Raw genomic sequence first — 12,723 nt, forward strand, 5'->3', positions numbered from 1 at the left:
GAAAAACCATCGCAGATACAAGCGTAAGCAACCCTATGTGAAACACGTGGCGAGTGAATCGAGACAACGAGGAACGCCTGGCCAGCGTAACCTCCTTTGCCCGGGTAATACCTTTGCTATTCTTTGACTGTTCAGGAGAGTCAGGGATACATAGTGGGTGTGCACACAAAGTATTTGGATCTCTCTGTGACTCACTAATCATTGTTATAAGAGGAATTTATTTTACTACACACTCATGAAGCAAACTAAAATTGTTCCTTTAGTATGTCTTGTCTAATAAAATGCTTAATGTCAACCAAGATATATACATTAGTTTAATTATTGTACTTTAATCCATGATGTAGGCATTTAGAATAAAATAGGATTTTTAAAAAAAATTTGTGATAAAATTTGTGACTCCAATTGTCAGACTCCAAAGCAATGATAAGAGATTGCTACCTTACATGATCTCAACAAATTCCCTATCACAATTTGAAACCTGCATTGCTTCAAATACTGAAACAAAGCTCACAGCCTCATTACAGCAGCACATACTTAGAGCAGAGAAAACCTACAGCACAATACAGGCCCTTTGGCCCACTTCTACAACAATTCTCATGTGGATGGCTACCTTAGAGAGTTTAATGTAATGCTTGGTGGATTCTGTGCAAAGGGAAGGTAAAGGTAGGGATTAGAAGGGAACATAGGCACCATTATAATGAAAGGCTTTCCAAAAGCAAGGTCAGAAGTATATTCAAAGTGGTGCAGCTAGTAGAGTCACTACCTCACAGTGCAAGAGACCCTGTTCAGTCCTGACCTTTAGTGCTGTCAGGGTGGCGTTCTCCCTGGGTTTTCTTGAACACTGTGTGGGTTGGTAAGTTAATTAGCCTCTGTAAATTGCCTGTAGAGTGTAGGTGAGTGGTAGAATCTGGGGGAGTTGATGGAAATGTGCAGATCAAAAATGAGATTTTGTAGGTCAAGTGTAAAGAGATGATAAATTCCCATAAAACAACACGTAAACAGGCCTTTTGGCCCACCTAGTCGTTGATGAACTATATCTACCCTTGAACACAAATTAGCCCAAGCATCCATGTAGCCCAATCCCTCATCCCCCACAAAATCAATTTCAAAAAGTCCTTATCAGTTGAATGCAATGTTATTGTCAAACATCTAATCTCATCACATTACTGGAATTCAAAGGCCAAGGCAGAAAGGTCTTTGGGCCAAGGCTGAAATGGAAGCTAAAGGTAGCTGGGTCTACTAGAAGCCAGCCTTTGCTTCACTTGCAGAAACAGCTGAGCCATTCAGGATTGTAGAAACATAGAAAACCTACAGCATAATACAGACCCTTCAGCCAACAAAGCTGTGCCGAACATGTCCTTACCTTTAGAAATTACCTAGGGTTACCCATAGCCCTCTATTTTTCTGAGCTCCGTGTACCTGTCCTGGAGTCTCTTAAAAGACCCTGTCGTTTCCACCTCCACCACCATCGCCGGCAGCCCATTCCACGCACTCACCACTCTCTGAGTAAAAAGACTTACCCCTGACATCTCCTCTGTACCTACTTTCAAGCACCTTAAAACTGTGCCCTCTCATGCTATCCATTTCAGCCCTGGGAAAAAGCCTCTGACTATAATGAGGTGCCTTGTGTGACACTATTTATGAGTTGTGGTAACTAAAATCCCAAAGGACTTGTGTTGCATTTTTCATAGGCAACTGAGCTCACAACCAGAACAGTACACATCATTTCTGTGGTTTAATCTGATCAAATTGCTATTCCTCTTACATTCTCATCTTCTAATGTTCCAAAGAATAACAAGAATTATGTTATAATTTCATACATTCATATAGGTTATTCCTGGGGAAGATTTCATTATTATCTGGGAACTTCCCACTATCTATTACAGAGGAAGCTGCTCTTCATCAACAAGAGAGAGTGCATTCCCTGTTAAAATGCTGCTTGTTACGTAGAAATTGCCGTGTGGATGGAGAGGTTGAGATTTGAAGCAGCATTCACAATCATTGCATTTCCATTCTGTTTGCTTCCAAGTGCACGTTCTGACCAGTGAGCCCATTTCTTGTTTGGATGCATTGGTTAAGTTGGTAGTCTGGGCAGGTGACAGGAGATACTCTGCAAGTTGCTACCAGTGCATTGTTTAGGTGACATGCATTGCTGCCAGAGTAGTGGGAGAATTCGTGTTTAGGATAACCAAACAGCTGCTTTTCCTGAATCCTAAATGAAAGTACAGAGGGAATGTCAGAGGTAATTTTTTTTTACACAGAGCATGGTGGGGGTGTGAAATGCCCTGCTAGGGGTGGTGGTAGAGACGGATACATTAGGGTCATTTAAGCAACTCTTAGATAGAAGAATGGAGGGTTATGTGGGAGGGATGGGGTAGATTGATCTGAGGGTAGTTTAAAAGGTCAGCACATCATAGTGGACCTAAGGACCTGTCCTGTGCTGTATTTTTCTATCTTCTAAAGGTTGATCAGTGCAGTTTGGAATTGCACATGTGTAGGAATGTAAAAAGCATTCCATCAAGTCTGGACATGATTTGATGGAATGTCAGGATTTGAATTCAGTTCTTGAAACTTGATGGCAAAAAGCTTTAAGATTTCAAAACCTGAATCACTATTCACAAGAAATGCTGGTGAACACAGCAGGCCAGGCAGCATCTCTAGGAAGAGGTACAGTCGACATTTCGGGCCAAGACCCTTCGTCAGGACTAACTGAAAGAAGAGATAGTAAGAGATGTGAAAATGGGAGGGGGAGGGGGAGATCCGAAATGATAGGAGAAGACAGGAGGGGGAGGGATGGAGCCAAGAGCTGGAAAGTTGATTGGCAAAAGGGATATGAAGCTGGAGAAGGGAGATGATCATGAGATGGGAGGCCTAGGAAGAAAGAAAGGCTGGGGAGAAGCCCAGAAGATGGGCAAGGAGTATAGTGAGAGGGACAGAGGGAGAAAAAAGAGAGAGAAAATAAATAAATAAATAAATAAACAACTGATAGGTTACGAGGGGGAGGTGGGGCATTTACGGAAGTTAGAGAAGTTAATGTTCATGCCGTCAGGTTGGAGGCTACCCAGACAGAATATAAGGTGCTGTTTTAGAGAAGTCAATGTTAATGCCCCACCTCCCCTTCGTACCCCATCCACTATGTATTTATTTATTTATTCCCCTTTCCTTTTTCTCCCTCTGTCCCTCTCACTATACTCCTTGCCCATCCTCTGGGCTTCCCTCCCCCTTTCTTTCTCCCTAGGCCTCCCACCTCATGATCCTCTCCCTTCTCCAGCTTCATATCCCTTTTGCCAATCAACTTTCCAGCTCTTAGCTCCATCCCTCCCCATCCTGTCTTCTCCTATCATTTCGGATCTCCCACTCCCCCTCCCACTTTCAAATCTCTTACTATCTCTTCTTTCAGTTAGTCCTGACGAAGGGTCTCGGGCCGAAACGTCGACTGTACCTCTTCCTAGAGATGCTGCCCGGCCTGCCGTGTTCACCAGCATTTTTTGTATGTGTTGCTTGAATTTCCAGCATCTGCAGATTTCCTTGTGTTTGCGCTATTCACAAGATATCTGTTTTGGCAACCACTGTTACTACTTGACTACTGCAGTTATGTTTTGATCAGTGGTATATCCCCAGTATGTGGATAATCAGGACTTGCTGATGACAATGTCATTCAGTATTGTGAGAGATGTTTGAAGGTTATTATCACTTGTGGCATCTGTGTTATGTGTCACCTAACAATTTAAGCATGTGTGTCCTGTGGCTCACCGGCTCCAACTACTTTATTGTCTATGAAGCTGAAAATTGAACAGATTGTGGTGCAATATTCACTGGGCACCCCATGTGTGATCCTTTAATGAAAAGGAGATCATTTCTAAAACAGCTGAAGATTATTCAGCCTCATGCACTGCTCCAATGAACACGAACAGTTATATTCTAGGGCTGAGTTGATAGTCTCGAACAACCGTCACCTTCTATTCTGTGAAATTTAACTCAAACTAGTGAAATTGTTCTCCTGAATTCCCACTGACTTCAAATCTACCGGGATGACGTGATGTCACCCTCGGTCAAGTGTCACTGTCACCACAGCTCTTTGCTCCACATTTTGAATAAGGTTGGCAGCCATGAGGTCCTGGCAAAACCTAATCTGGGCATTTGTGAGCAGGTTAAAGAAATTCCACCTGATAACACTGGTGATGAAATCTTCCATCACTTTGCTGTGACTGACAGAAGGGTAATTGATTGGGTTAGATTTGTCCCTCGTCCTGTGAGGAAGAAATACCAAGGACATTTTCTATTTTCTCAACGAGATATTGGCCTTGTGGCTATGTTGTAATAGCTTGGCTAGAGGGACAGCTATTTATAGAACACAGCTTCAGCAGTTTAGACTGAATGTTGCTGGATCATATGACTTTATTTTGTACTCTGAAGTGGAAAAGACCACAGAATAATAGCACAATGGTACATAAGGCCGGTCTTTTTCCTTTCAGTTGTGAATGAGGAGATTGCAGGGAGATTCTTCACTCATTATCCACCTCCAGTCATGACTGAGTAATGCAAGATTTATGAGATTAGAGGTCTACGTGGTACTGTTTCAGTTTTCAGTTCAAGTATTCTGTATTACATGGCGATCTTCTGTCAGGTTAAAATTCTTTTAAGATTCTTTGCTATTTACAGCTACCATCCCTGCCTTAACCCTTTTCCTCTGCACCCATGTCTTCCCGGCTCCATAATCATCAGCCTGACACACCCAGCTTCACTGTAACATTTCTTCAATAACATCAACCCCACTCCCAGCTCACCGTCACCCATTCACCAGATCATTGAATGTGGGCTCCATTGCTTTTCTGATCCAAATTATTCTGGCTCACACCGTGCTGACTCACTCCTCCAGCACCCTCCTGTCTGAAACACATTGCTGAACCTTTCCCTCTTTGGGTTACACGCGCATTAGCAGAATTTACATTTCTCTGCTGTCATGCTGGGATTCAACCTCATTCTTCAGCTCATTAGTCCCAGTCTCTCTAACCACTCTGGAACGCTAGTTCAGTAACATTATCACTCTTCTGCTGTTCCACTCACTGCACCAAACATTTTAATATCTCAGTTCCCAGTCATTAAACAAGAAAAAAAATCTGTTCATAATGATTTCTTATGAGCTAACAGCAGGAAGACTTAGGACCTCTAAGTCCTCCATATTATCTAATGTTGAATCTCATCCCTTACTTGTCAATCGATGAATGAACTTCCTCTAGGAGCTCCAATTACAGATTCATCCATACACCAAATGTTTCTTCAGTAGCTCATGCACCAAGTGGTGGAAGAATATAGAACATAGCACAACATAGCATGGGAGCACAGCCTTCAGCCCATCATGTCTGTACTGAACATTAGGGTTGGCTTCATTTGTCAGGAGTACATTGAAACATACAGTGAAATGTTTCATTTGCATCAACACTTTCCAAGGATGTGCTGGGACAGCCCACATATATCACTATGCTTCCAGTGCCAGCATAGCAAGCCCACAACTTATTAACCCTGGCACATTCATGTTTTAAGGAATGTGAGAGGACCATATGACCATAAGCAAATTAGGCCATTCAGCTCATTGAGTCCACTCTGCCATTTCATCGTAGCTGCTCCCAGATCCCATTCAACCCAATATACCTGCCCACCCACCATATCCCTTGATGTCCCGACCACTCTGGAATCTATCAACTTCCGCTTCCCACGGATTTGGCCTCCACCGCAGTCTGTGGCAGAGCAGTCCACAGAGTCACCACTCTCTGGCTAAAATAATTCCTCCTTACTTCTGTTCCAAATGGTTGCCCCTCAACTTTCAGGCTGTGCCTTGTAGTTCTGAATACCTTCACCAGACAAAACATCCTCTCCACATCCACCCTATCTAGTGCTTTCAACATTTGGTAGGTTTCAAATCAGATCCCCACACATTCTTCTAAATTCCACTGAATACAGACCCAAAGCTGCCAAATGCTCCACATATGTTAACCCCTTCTTCCCAGAATCATCCTTGGGAACCTCCTCTGGACTCTCTCCAATGACAATACATCCTTTCTGCAATAAAGGATCCATAATTGTTGACAATGCACCAAGTGCAGCCTGATTCGTGTCTTATAAAGCTTCAGTTTTAATATTCTATTTGTCCCACAAGTGAGAAACTGCTGGAAAGTTCAGCAGTCTAATGAACAAAGAGGCAATTAAAAGAGAGAGAAGAGTACGGCACAAGCTGGGACACGAGCTGGGAAGTCACCATGGTAACAGCTCAGAGCGCTTGAGCTAACGGACGCTGGAATTTTGGATGGATTATAAAAGTTGATCCTTCGGTCTGATAACAGCAGAGGAGACACGACACGAGAGAACTGGGGAAGCTACCCAAGAAACCACTGGTGGAGTTTAAGACCACCACGAGGGTGGAGGCCACGGACTGATTAATTTCCACCCGTGATTACCAGTGCGGGTAAGAGCTTGCCTGTGGGGGTCTGCTGGTGGTGAACCTGTGCTGTGGGTTAGTAGACCATTCCCTAGAAGGGGCTCTGTCCATCTGTGTCTGTGTGGGGGTCACACGAAGTGACTCTGAAGACTTCGGACGCAAGAACAACTATAGCTGCCAAATTGAACATCAACTCAATTAACTCTCTCTCTCTCTCCATCAATTCAACTCGACGCAACACAAAGTGAACTGAACTGCTTAAACTTACCTGACACCGTAAGACTGATATCTACCTCCTGGACTATTATTTTTTTGTATCCACACACACATTTACAGATATATATAATTTTATATATATATATATAATAGTTTATAACCTGTATTGTATTATTCCATTTAATGATATTAATTCATAGTAGTAATAAATATAGTCTTAACTTATAGTAAACCAGACTCAAGGTGTGTTTCATTTCTGCTGATCCTTTTCAACCCATCACGGAGTTTGTGCCAAAATTGGGGCCTGAGTCCGGGATCTGAACAAATTTGGTTGGAGCCAATTTTCGAAATTGTGTGGGGGCTTGTTTTGATTGGGGAAATCCCTTGTAATTAATCTGTGTGTGGAAAACAGCAAAAGTGGTGTTAGGTAAATTGAAGGGATTGAAGGCAGATAAATCCCCAGGGCCAGATGGTCTGCATCCCAGAGTGCTTAAGGAAGTAGCCCAAGAAATAGTGGATGCATTAGTGATAATTTTTCAAAACTCGTTAGATTCTGGACTAGTTCCTGAGGATTGGAGGGTGGCTAATGTAACTCCACTTTTTAAAAAAGGAGGGAGAGAGAAACCAGGGAATTATAGACCGGTTAGCCTAACGTCGGTGGTGGGGAAACTGCTGGAGTCAGTTATCAAGGATGTGATAACAGCACATTTGGAAAGCGGTGAAATGATCAGACAAAGTCAGCATCGATTTGTGAAAGGAAAATCATGTCTGACGAATCACATAGAATTTTTTGAGGATGTAACTAGTAGAGTGGATAGGGGAGAACCAGTGGATGTGGTATATTTGGATTTTCAAAAGGCTTTTGACAAGATCCCACACAGGAGATTAGTGTGCAAACTTAAAGCACACGGTATTGGGGGTAAGGTATTGGTGTGGGTGGAGACTTGGTTAGTAGACAGGAAGCAAAGAGTGGGAATAAACGGGACCTTTTCAGAATGGCAGGCGGTGACTAGTGGGGTACCGCAAGGCTCAGTGCTGGGACCCCAGTTGTTTACAATATATATTAATGACTTGGATGAGGGAATTAAATGCAGCATCTCCAAGTTTGCGGATGACACGAAGCTGAGTAGCAGTGTTATTTGTGAGGAGGATGCTAAGAGGATGCAGGGAGACTTGGATAGGTTGGGTGAGTGGGCAAATTCATGGCAGATGCAATTTAATGTGGATAAATGTGAAGTTATCCACTTTGGTGGCAAAAATAGGAAAACAGATTATTATCTGAATGGTGGCCGATTAGGAAAAGGGGAGATGCAACGAGACCTGGGTGTCATTATACACCAGTCATTGAAAGTGGGCATGCAGGTACAGCAGGCGGTGAAAAAGGTGAATGGTATGCTGGCATTTATAGCGAGAGGATTCGAGTACAGGAGCAGGGAGGTACTACTGCAGTTGTACAAGGCCTTGGTGAGACCACACCTGGAGTATTGTGTGCAGTTTTGGTCCCCTAATCTGAGGAAAGACATCTTTGCCATAGAGGGAGTACAAAGAAGGTTCACCAGATTGATTCCTGGGATGGCAGGACTTTCATATGAAGAAAGACTGGATGAACTGGGCTTGTACTCGTTGGAATTTAGAAGATTGAGGGGGGATCTGATTGAAACGTATAAGATCCTAAAGGGATTGGACAGGCTAGATGCAGGAAGATTGTTCCCGATGTTGGGGAAGTCCAGAATGAGGGGCCACAGTTTGAGGATAGAGGGGAAGCCTTTTAGGACCGAGATTAGGAAAAACTTCTTCACACAAAGAGTGGTGAATCTGTGGAATTCTCTGCCACAGGAAACAGTTGAGGCCAGTTCATTGGCTATATTTAAGAGGGAGTTAGATATGGCCCTTGTGGCTACGGGGGTCAGGGGGTATGGAGGGAAGGCTAGGGCGGGGTTCTATGATCAGCCATGATCATGATAAATGGCGGTGCAGGCTCGAAGAGCCGAATGGCCTACTCCTGCACCTATTTTCTATGTTTCTATGTTTCTATGAAATGGAGGCTAGTGAATTTATAGAGAACCCTACTCCTCTGTTTTTGAGGAGTGCCAGAAAGGAGGTTCTATGTGACCTTGCTAAGAAATGGAAGCTTTCCAGAATTCAGAGGAGTATGACGAAGGCAGGAAGTCGGAGGAAAATAGCTGAATATTGTGTTGGGAAAGAGTTATTTGAGGAGGAGTCACTACAGGAGTTTCCGATAGGTGATGAGGAGATCCTGTTACGACTAGAACAATTAAAAATGGAGAGACTTAAGTTCAAGGCTGCAGAGGCAGAGAAACAGAGGGAGTTTGAGAGGGAGATGCCACGTCAAGAGGGTCAAGTGTCAGGCCGTAGTGACGAGAGGGGTGTATCAATTAATGTCAGTCAGGAAAGTCAGTTGGTACCTCCATTTGCTGAAGAAGACATTGACAGGTACTTTCTACATTTTGAGAAAGTGGCTCAGAACAGGAAGTTGTCGAGGGAGGACTGGGCAGTATTGCTGCAAAGTGTGTTAAAAGGGAAGGTGCAGCAAGCATATTCTGCCTTATCTGTGACTGAGTCGACTAATTATGATACTGTGAAGGAAGCTGTGGTCTATGAAATGATGTCAGAAGTATACCGACAGAAGTTTCGGGGTTTGAGGAAGTCTGGGAACCTGCCATATATAGAGTTTGCCCATGAAAAGGAGAGGTACTTTGATCAGTGGTGTGCCTCAAAAGAGGTAGACGAGGACTACCACAAAGTGAGGCAGCTGATGCTGATCGAGGAATTTAAAGAGTGTGTCCCTAGTGAGGTACAGACATACGTAGAAGAGAAAGAGGTTGAGACTCTTTCTGCGGCCACTAGGTTAGCGGATGAGTTTGCCCTGACTCACAAGATTAAGTTTTCCCAAGCAAGGGTTATCAGAAGAGTTACCGGGATAATCCGCTGAGTAAAACAGAAAACAAGGCAGGGGCTAGTGACAGAAGTAAAGAGGAGGGGAAACCGACCAAAAATAAGTTTTCCAGTTTTACCTGTTACTCCTGCAAAAGCCTGGCCATGTGGCGTCTAACTGTCTTATTCGGAAGAAAGAAATGGGAAAGGAGAAGGGGAAAACCCCCAATGTGTGTGCGCCGGCAGCAGAGACCACACGAAGGAAGGTGGGGTCTGGCCGAGTTCAGGAAGGGATTGAGCGGTTTATTATCAAGGATTTTGTGTCTGTGAAGGAAGGGTCTGTTACATACCTCATGGAGATCTTGTGACTTTCTTGTGAGAATGATGTAATGGTCTTTTGGAGGTCACCTGATGTAATTTTCCCGCTGATGTGAGGTCACGTGATGACATGTTCACCATGGATATAAAAGGGAAGACCCCTGGTGAAGCAGTTAGTTTTCCAGTTAGAACGTCAATGAGATACTCCGCTCCACTGCGTATTTGCATTATGACGCAGGTTTGATTTTAAATGGAGTTTTATGTTCTATTGTAAAGTACAGAAGTCTGGGCCAGCAGTTTGACCAATCGCTGCCAGGTTTGTTAATGTATCTTTTCAGTCACATTGGAGAGTGAAGATGGGACCCTGAAGGAGACGTTTGATGGGTTTGGAAAGGATCGACCATTATTGAATTTGTTCAAGAAAGAGTGATCTGCATGAGATAGCCTCTGCTAAAAGTGGTAGAAAAGGCTGTGCAGGATCTATTCTACGGAGGAGGAAGGTCAGTGCCTTTAAAACCGTTTTATTTCTGTCGTCGTGAATCCTGTGGACAAGGCAGAATCCGGCTGGGAGTGGCAGTGACGTCGTGTCTTCGAGGAATTCGTTACTTCACGAAAGTCTCTCCTAATTGACTATATAAATCTCATGGACTTTAAAACTTACCATTCAAGGAACTGTGTTTGAATTTATCACATTAAGAGCTGGTTTTGCATTTATCACTTAAAGAGCTAGTATTGAGTAGCGGTTTAATGAATAGCCGCATAGCAGTTTACTTCCGGTTAGGGTTTTCATTTTTTTTTCGTTGTTTATCAGGGTTTAATAAATGCTTGTTTGTTTATAAATCCTGACTCGATATATTCATTGTTGCCAATCATGTGACAGGTCACCTCCTAGTTCCAATGAGAAGCTGGTGCGATATTGGAGCCTTTTAGTCACTGATATCAAGTGATGTCTTAGAATTTGGTGACAAGACAACAACGGACCAAGTGAATATTCTGCAAGGAAACAGAAGTCATGCCTTTGCACAAAATAATTTTGAAATGTGACTTAGTGTCTGGACCAGTTGAGATAGGGATACGACCTAAATTACCGATAGCTAACGTGGACGTCTTGGGAAATGACCTGGCAGGAAAAGATGTTTACCCAGGGTTACAGCTAACAAGCTGGCCTGCTGTTAGTGAGACAAGCGCAGACAGTGAACTTTATCCCTCATGCGCGGTCACATGAAGTATGACAAGGAAGGCTGCAGAAGTGAAGCGATCTGGACGGGAGGGGCCAGGTGTCCGCGATAGCAAAGACAGGGGTACGGATCCTACTGTCTTATCTGAAACTTTTCTACCGTCTGTGTTCGACCAGGACCCAGGTAGTGAGGCGGATAAGAGGGGTTTGTCATTGTCCAGGCGGAAGCTTGTGGAAGAGAAGGATAGGGATCCTGAGATTGCAGTTTTAAAAGGGACAGCTCTTTCTGAGGATGGAATTCAGAGGGAGTCAATGGGTTACTATCTGAAGGACGGGGTATTAATGAGGAAGTGGAGGCCACCGACAGTACGTGCCGATGAGGATTGGGCCGTGGTGCACCAGGTGGTGGTTCCTAAGGATTACTGTACAGAAATTTTAAAGATGGCTCCTATTATGCCTTTAGGGGGACATCTTGGAGTTAGAAAGACAGGGCACAAGATTATGAAAGAATTTCATTGGCCGGGTATAAGGAAGGAGGTGGCAGTTTTTTGTAAAACTTGTCACACCTGTCAAGTGGTAGGAAAACCGAATCAGACTATCCCAAAAGTGCCACTTCGCCCCATACCAGCTTTTGGCGAACCTTTCTCCAGGGTCATTGTGGATTGTGTTGGCCCACTGCTAAAGACTGCAGGTGGCCACCAATATTTGTTAACCATTATGTGCGCTGCCTCTAGGTTCCCAGAAGAAATACCCCTCAGGAACCTAAAGGCTAAAACAGTGGTGAAGGCACTTATTAAGTTCTTCACGTTAGTGGGTCTGCCCAAGGATATACAATAGGATCAGGGCAGTAATTTTACATCGGGTGTATTCCAACAGATACTTACGGAACTGGGAGCGAAACAAATTTTGTCCATGGCATACCATACCCAATCCCAGGGAGCAATGGAGAGGTTTCACTCTACCCTCAAAACCATGATTAAAACGTGCTGTATGGAAAATGAAAAACATTAGGATGAGAGTATACCTTTACTCCTATTTGTGATAAGAGATTCGATCCAGGAATCGTTGGGGTTCAGTCCATTTGAGCTCGTGCTCGGTCATAGGCCTCAAGGACCTTTGACCTTACTGAGAGAGCAATGGTCTGTTAAGGAAGTGCGAATTGGTGAATTGGTGTATTGGATTACGTCTTAGAGTTTCGAGACAGGCTGAGCAGGGCTTGTGACTTTGCAAAACAAAATCTCCAAGACTCCCAGGCTGATATGAAGTGCTGGTATGAGAGACAGGCGAGGGAGCGAAGCTGTGAGGTTGGAGATAAGGTCTTGGTTTTGTTTCCCTTTGAAAATAACTCTCTCCAGGCTCAATTTAGTGGACCTTATGAAATAATGAGGAAAATTGATAAGCTGAACTATGTTATCAGGACACCTGGTAGAAGGAAAATCACTCAATTAGTGCATGTGAACCTAATTATACCTTATTTTGATTCTAAATCCGTATCAATTGGGGTCACGACCAAACAGAACCCAGCTGCAAAGACTAGCCCAGAGATAATGGGGGAGTGTAATGAGCAGTGTCTGGTTTCAGCTCAACTCAAGAATGCTAGTGTTTTGAAGAACATAGACAGTAAAATTAACCACCTGGATCTGAAACAACAGCAACAGATAAAGGAGCTAATTGGCAAACA

The 12,723-nt window shown here is 43.7% G+C and overlaps 1 long non-coding RNA gene across 1 annotated transcript in view; it reads left to right on the forward strand.

Annotated features, from left to right (window-relative positions):
- The window catches only part of LOC134345520 (uncharacterized), a 26,179-nt gene continuing 13,456 nt past the window's right edge, over positions 1-12,723 (forward strand). The window contains exon 1 of the long non-coding RNA XR_010017713.1: positions 1-104. This is a non-coding gene — a long non-coding RNA (uncharacterized LOC134345520). The remainder of the gene's footprint in view (positions 105-12,723) is intronic.

This window comes from Mobula hypostoma, chromosome 4 (genome assembly GCF_963921235.1).
Source record: "Mobula hypostoma chromosome 4, sMobHyp1.1, whole genome shotgun sequence".
Classification (NCBI taxonomy): Eukaryota; Metazoa; Chordata; class Chondrichthyes; order Myliobatiformes; family Myliobatidae; genus Mobula; species Mobula hypostoma.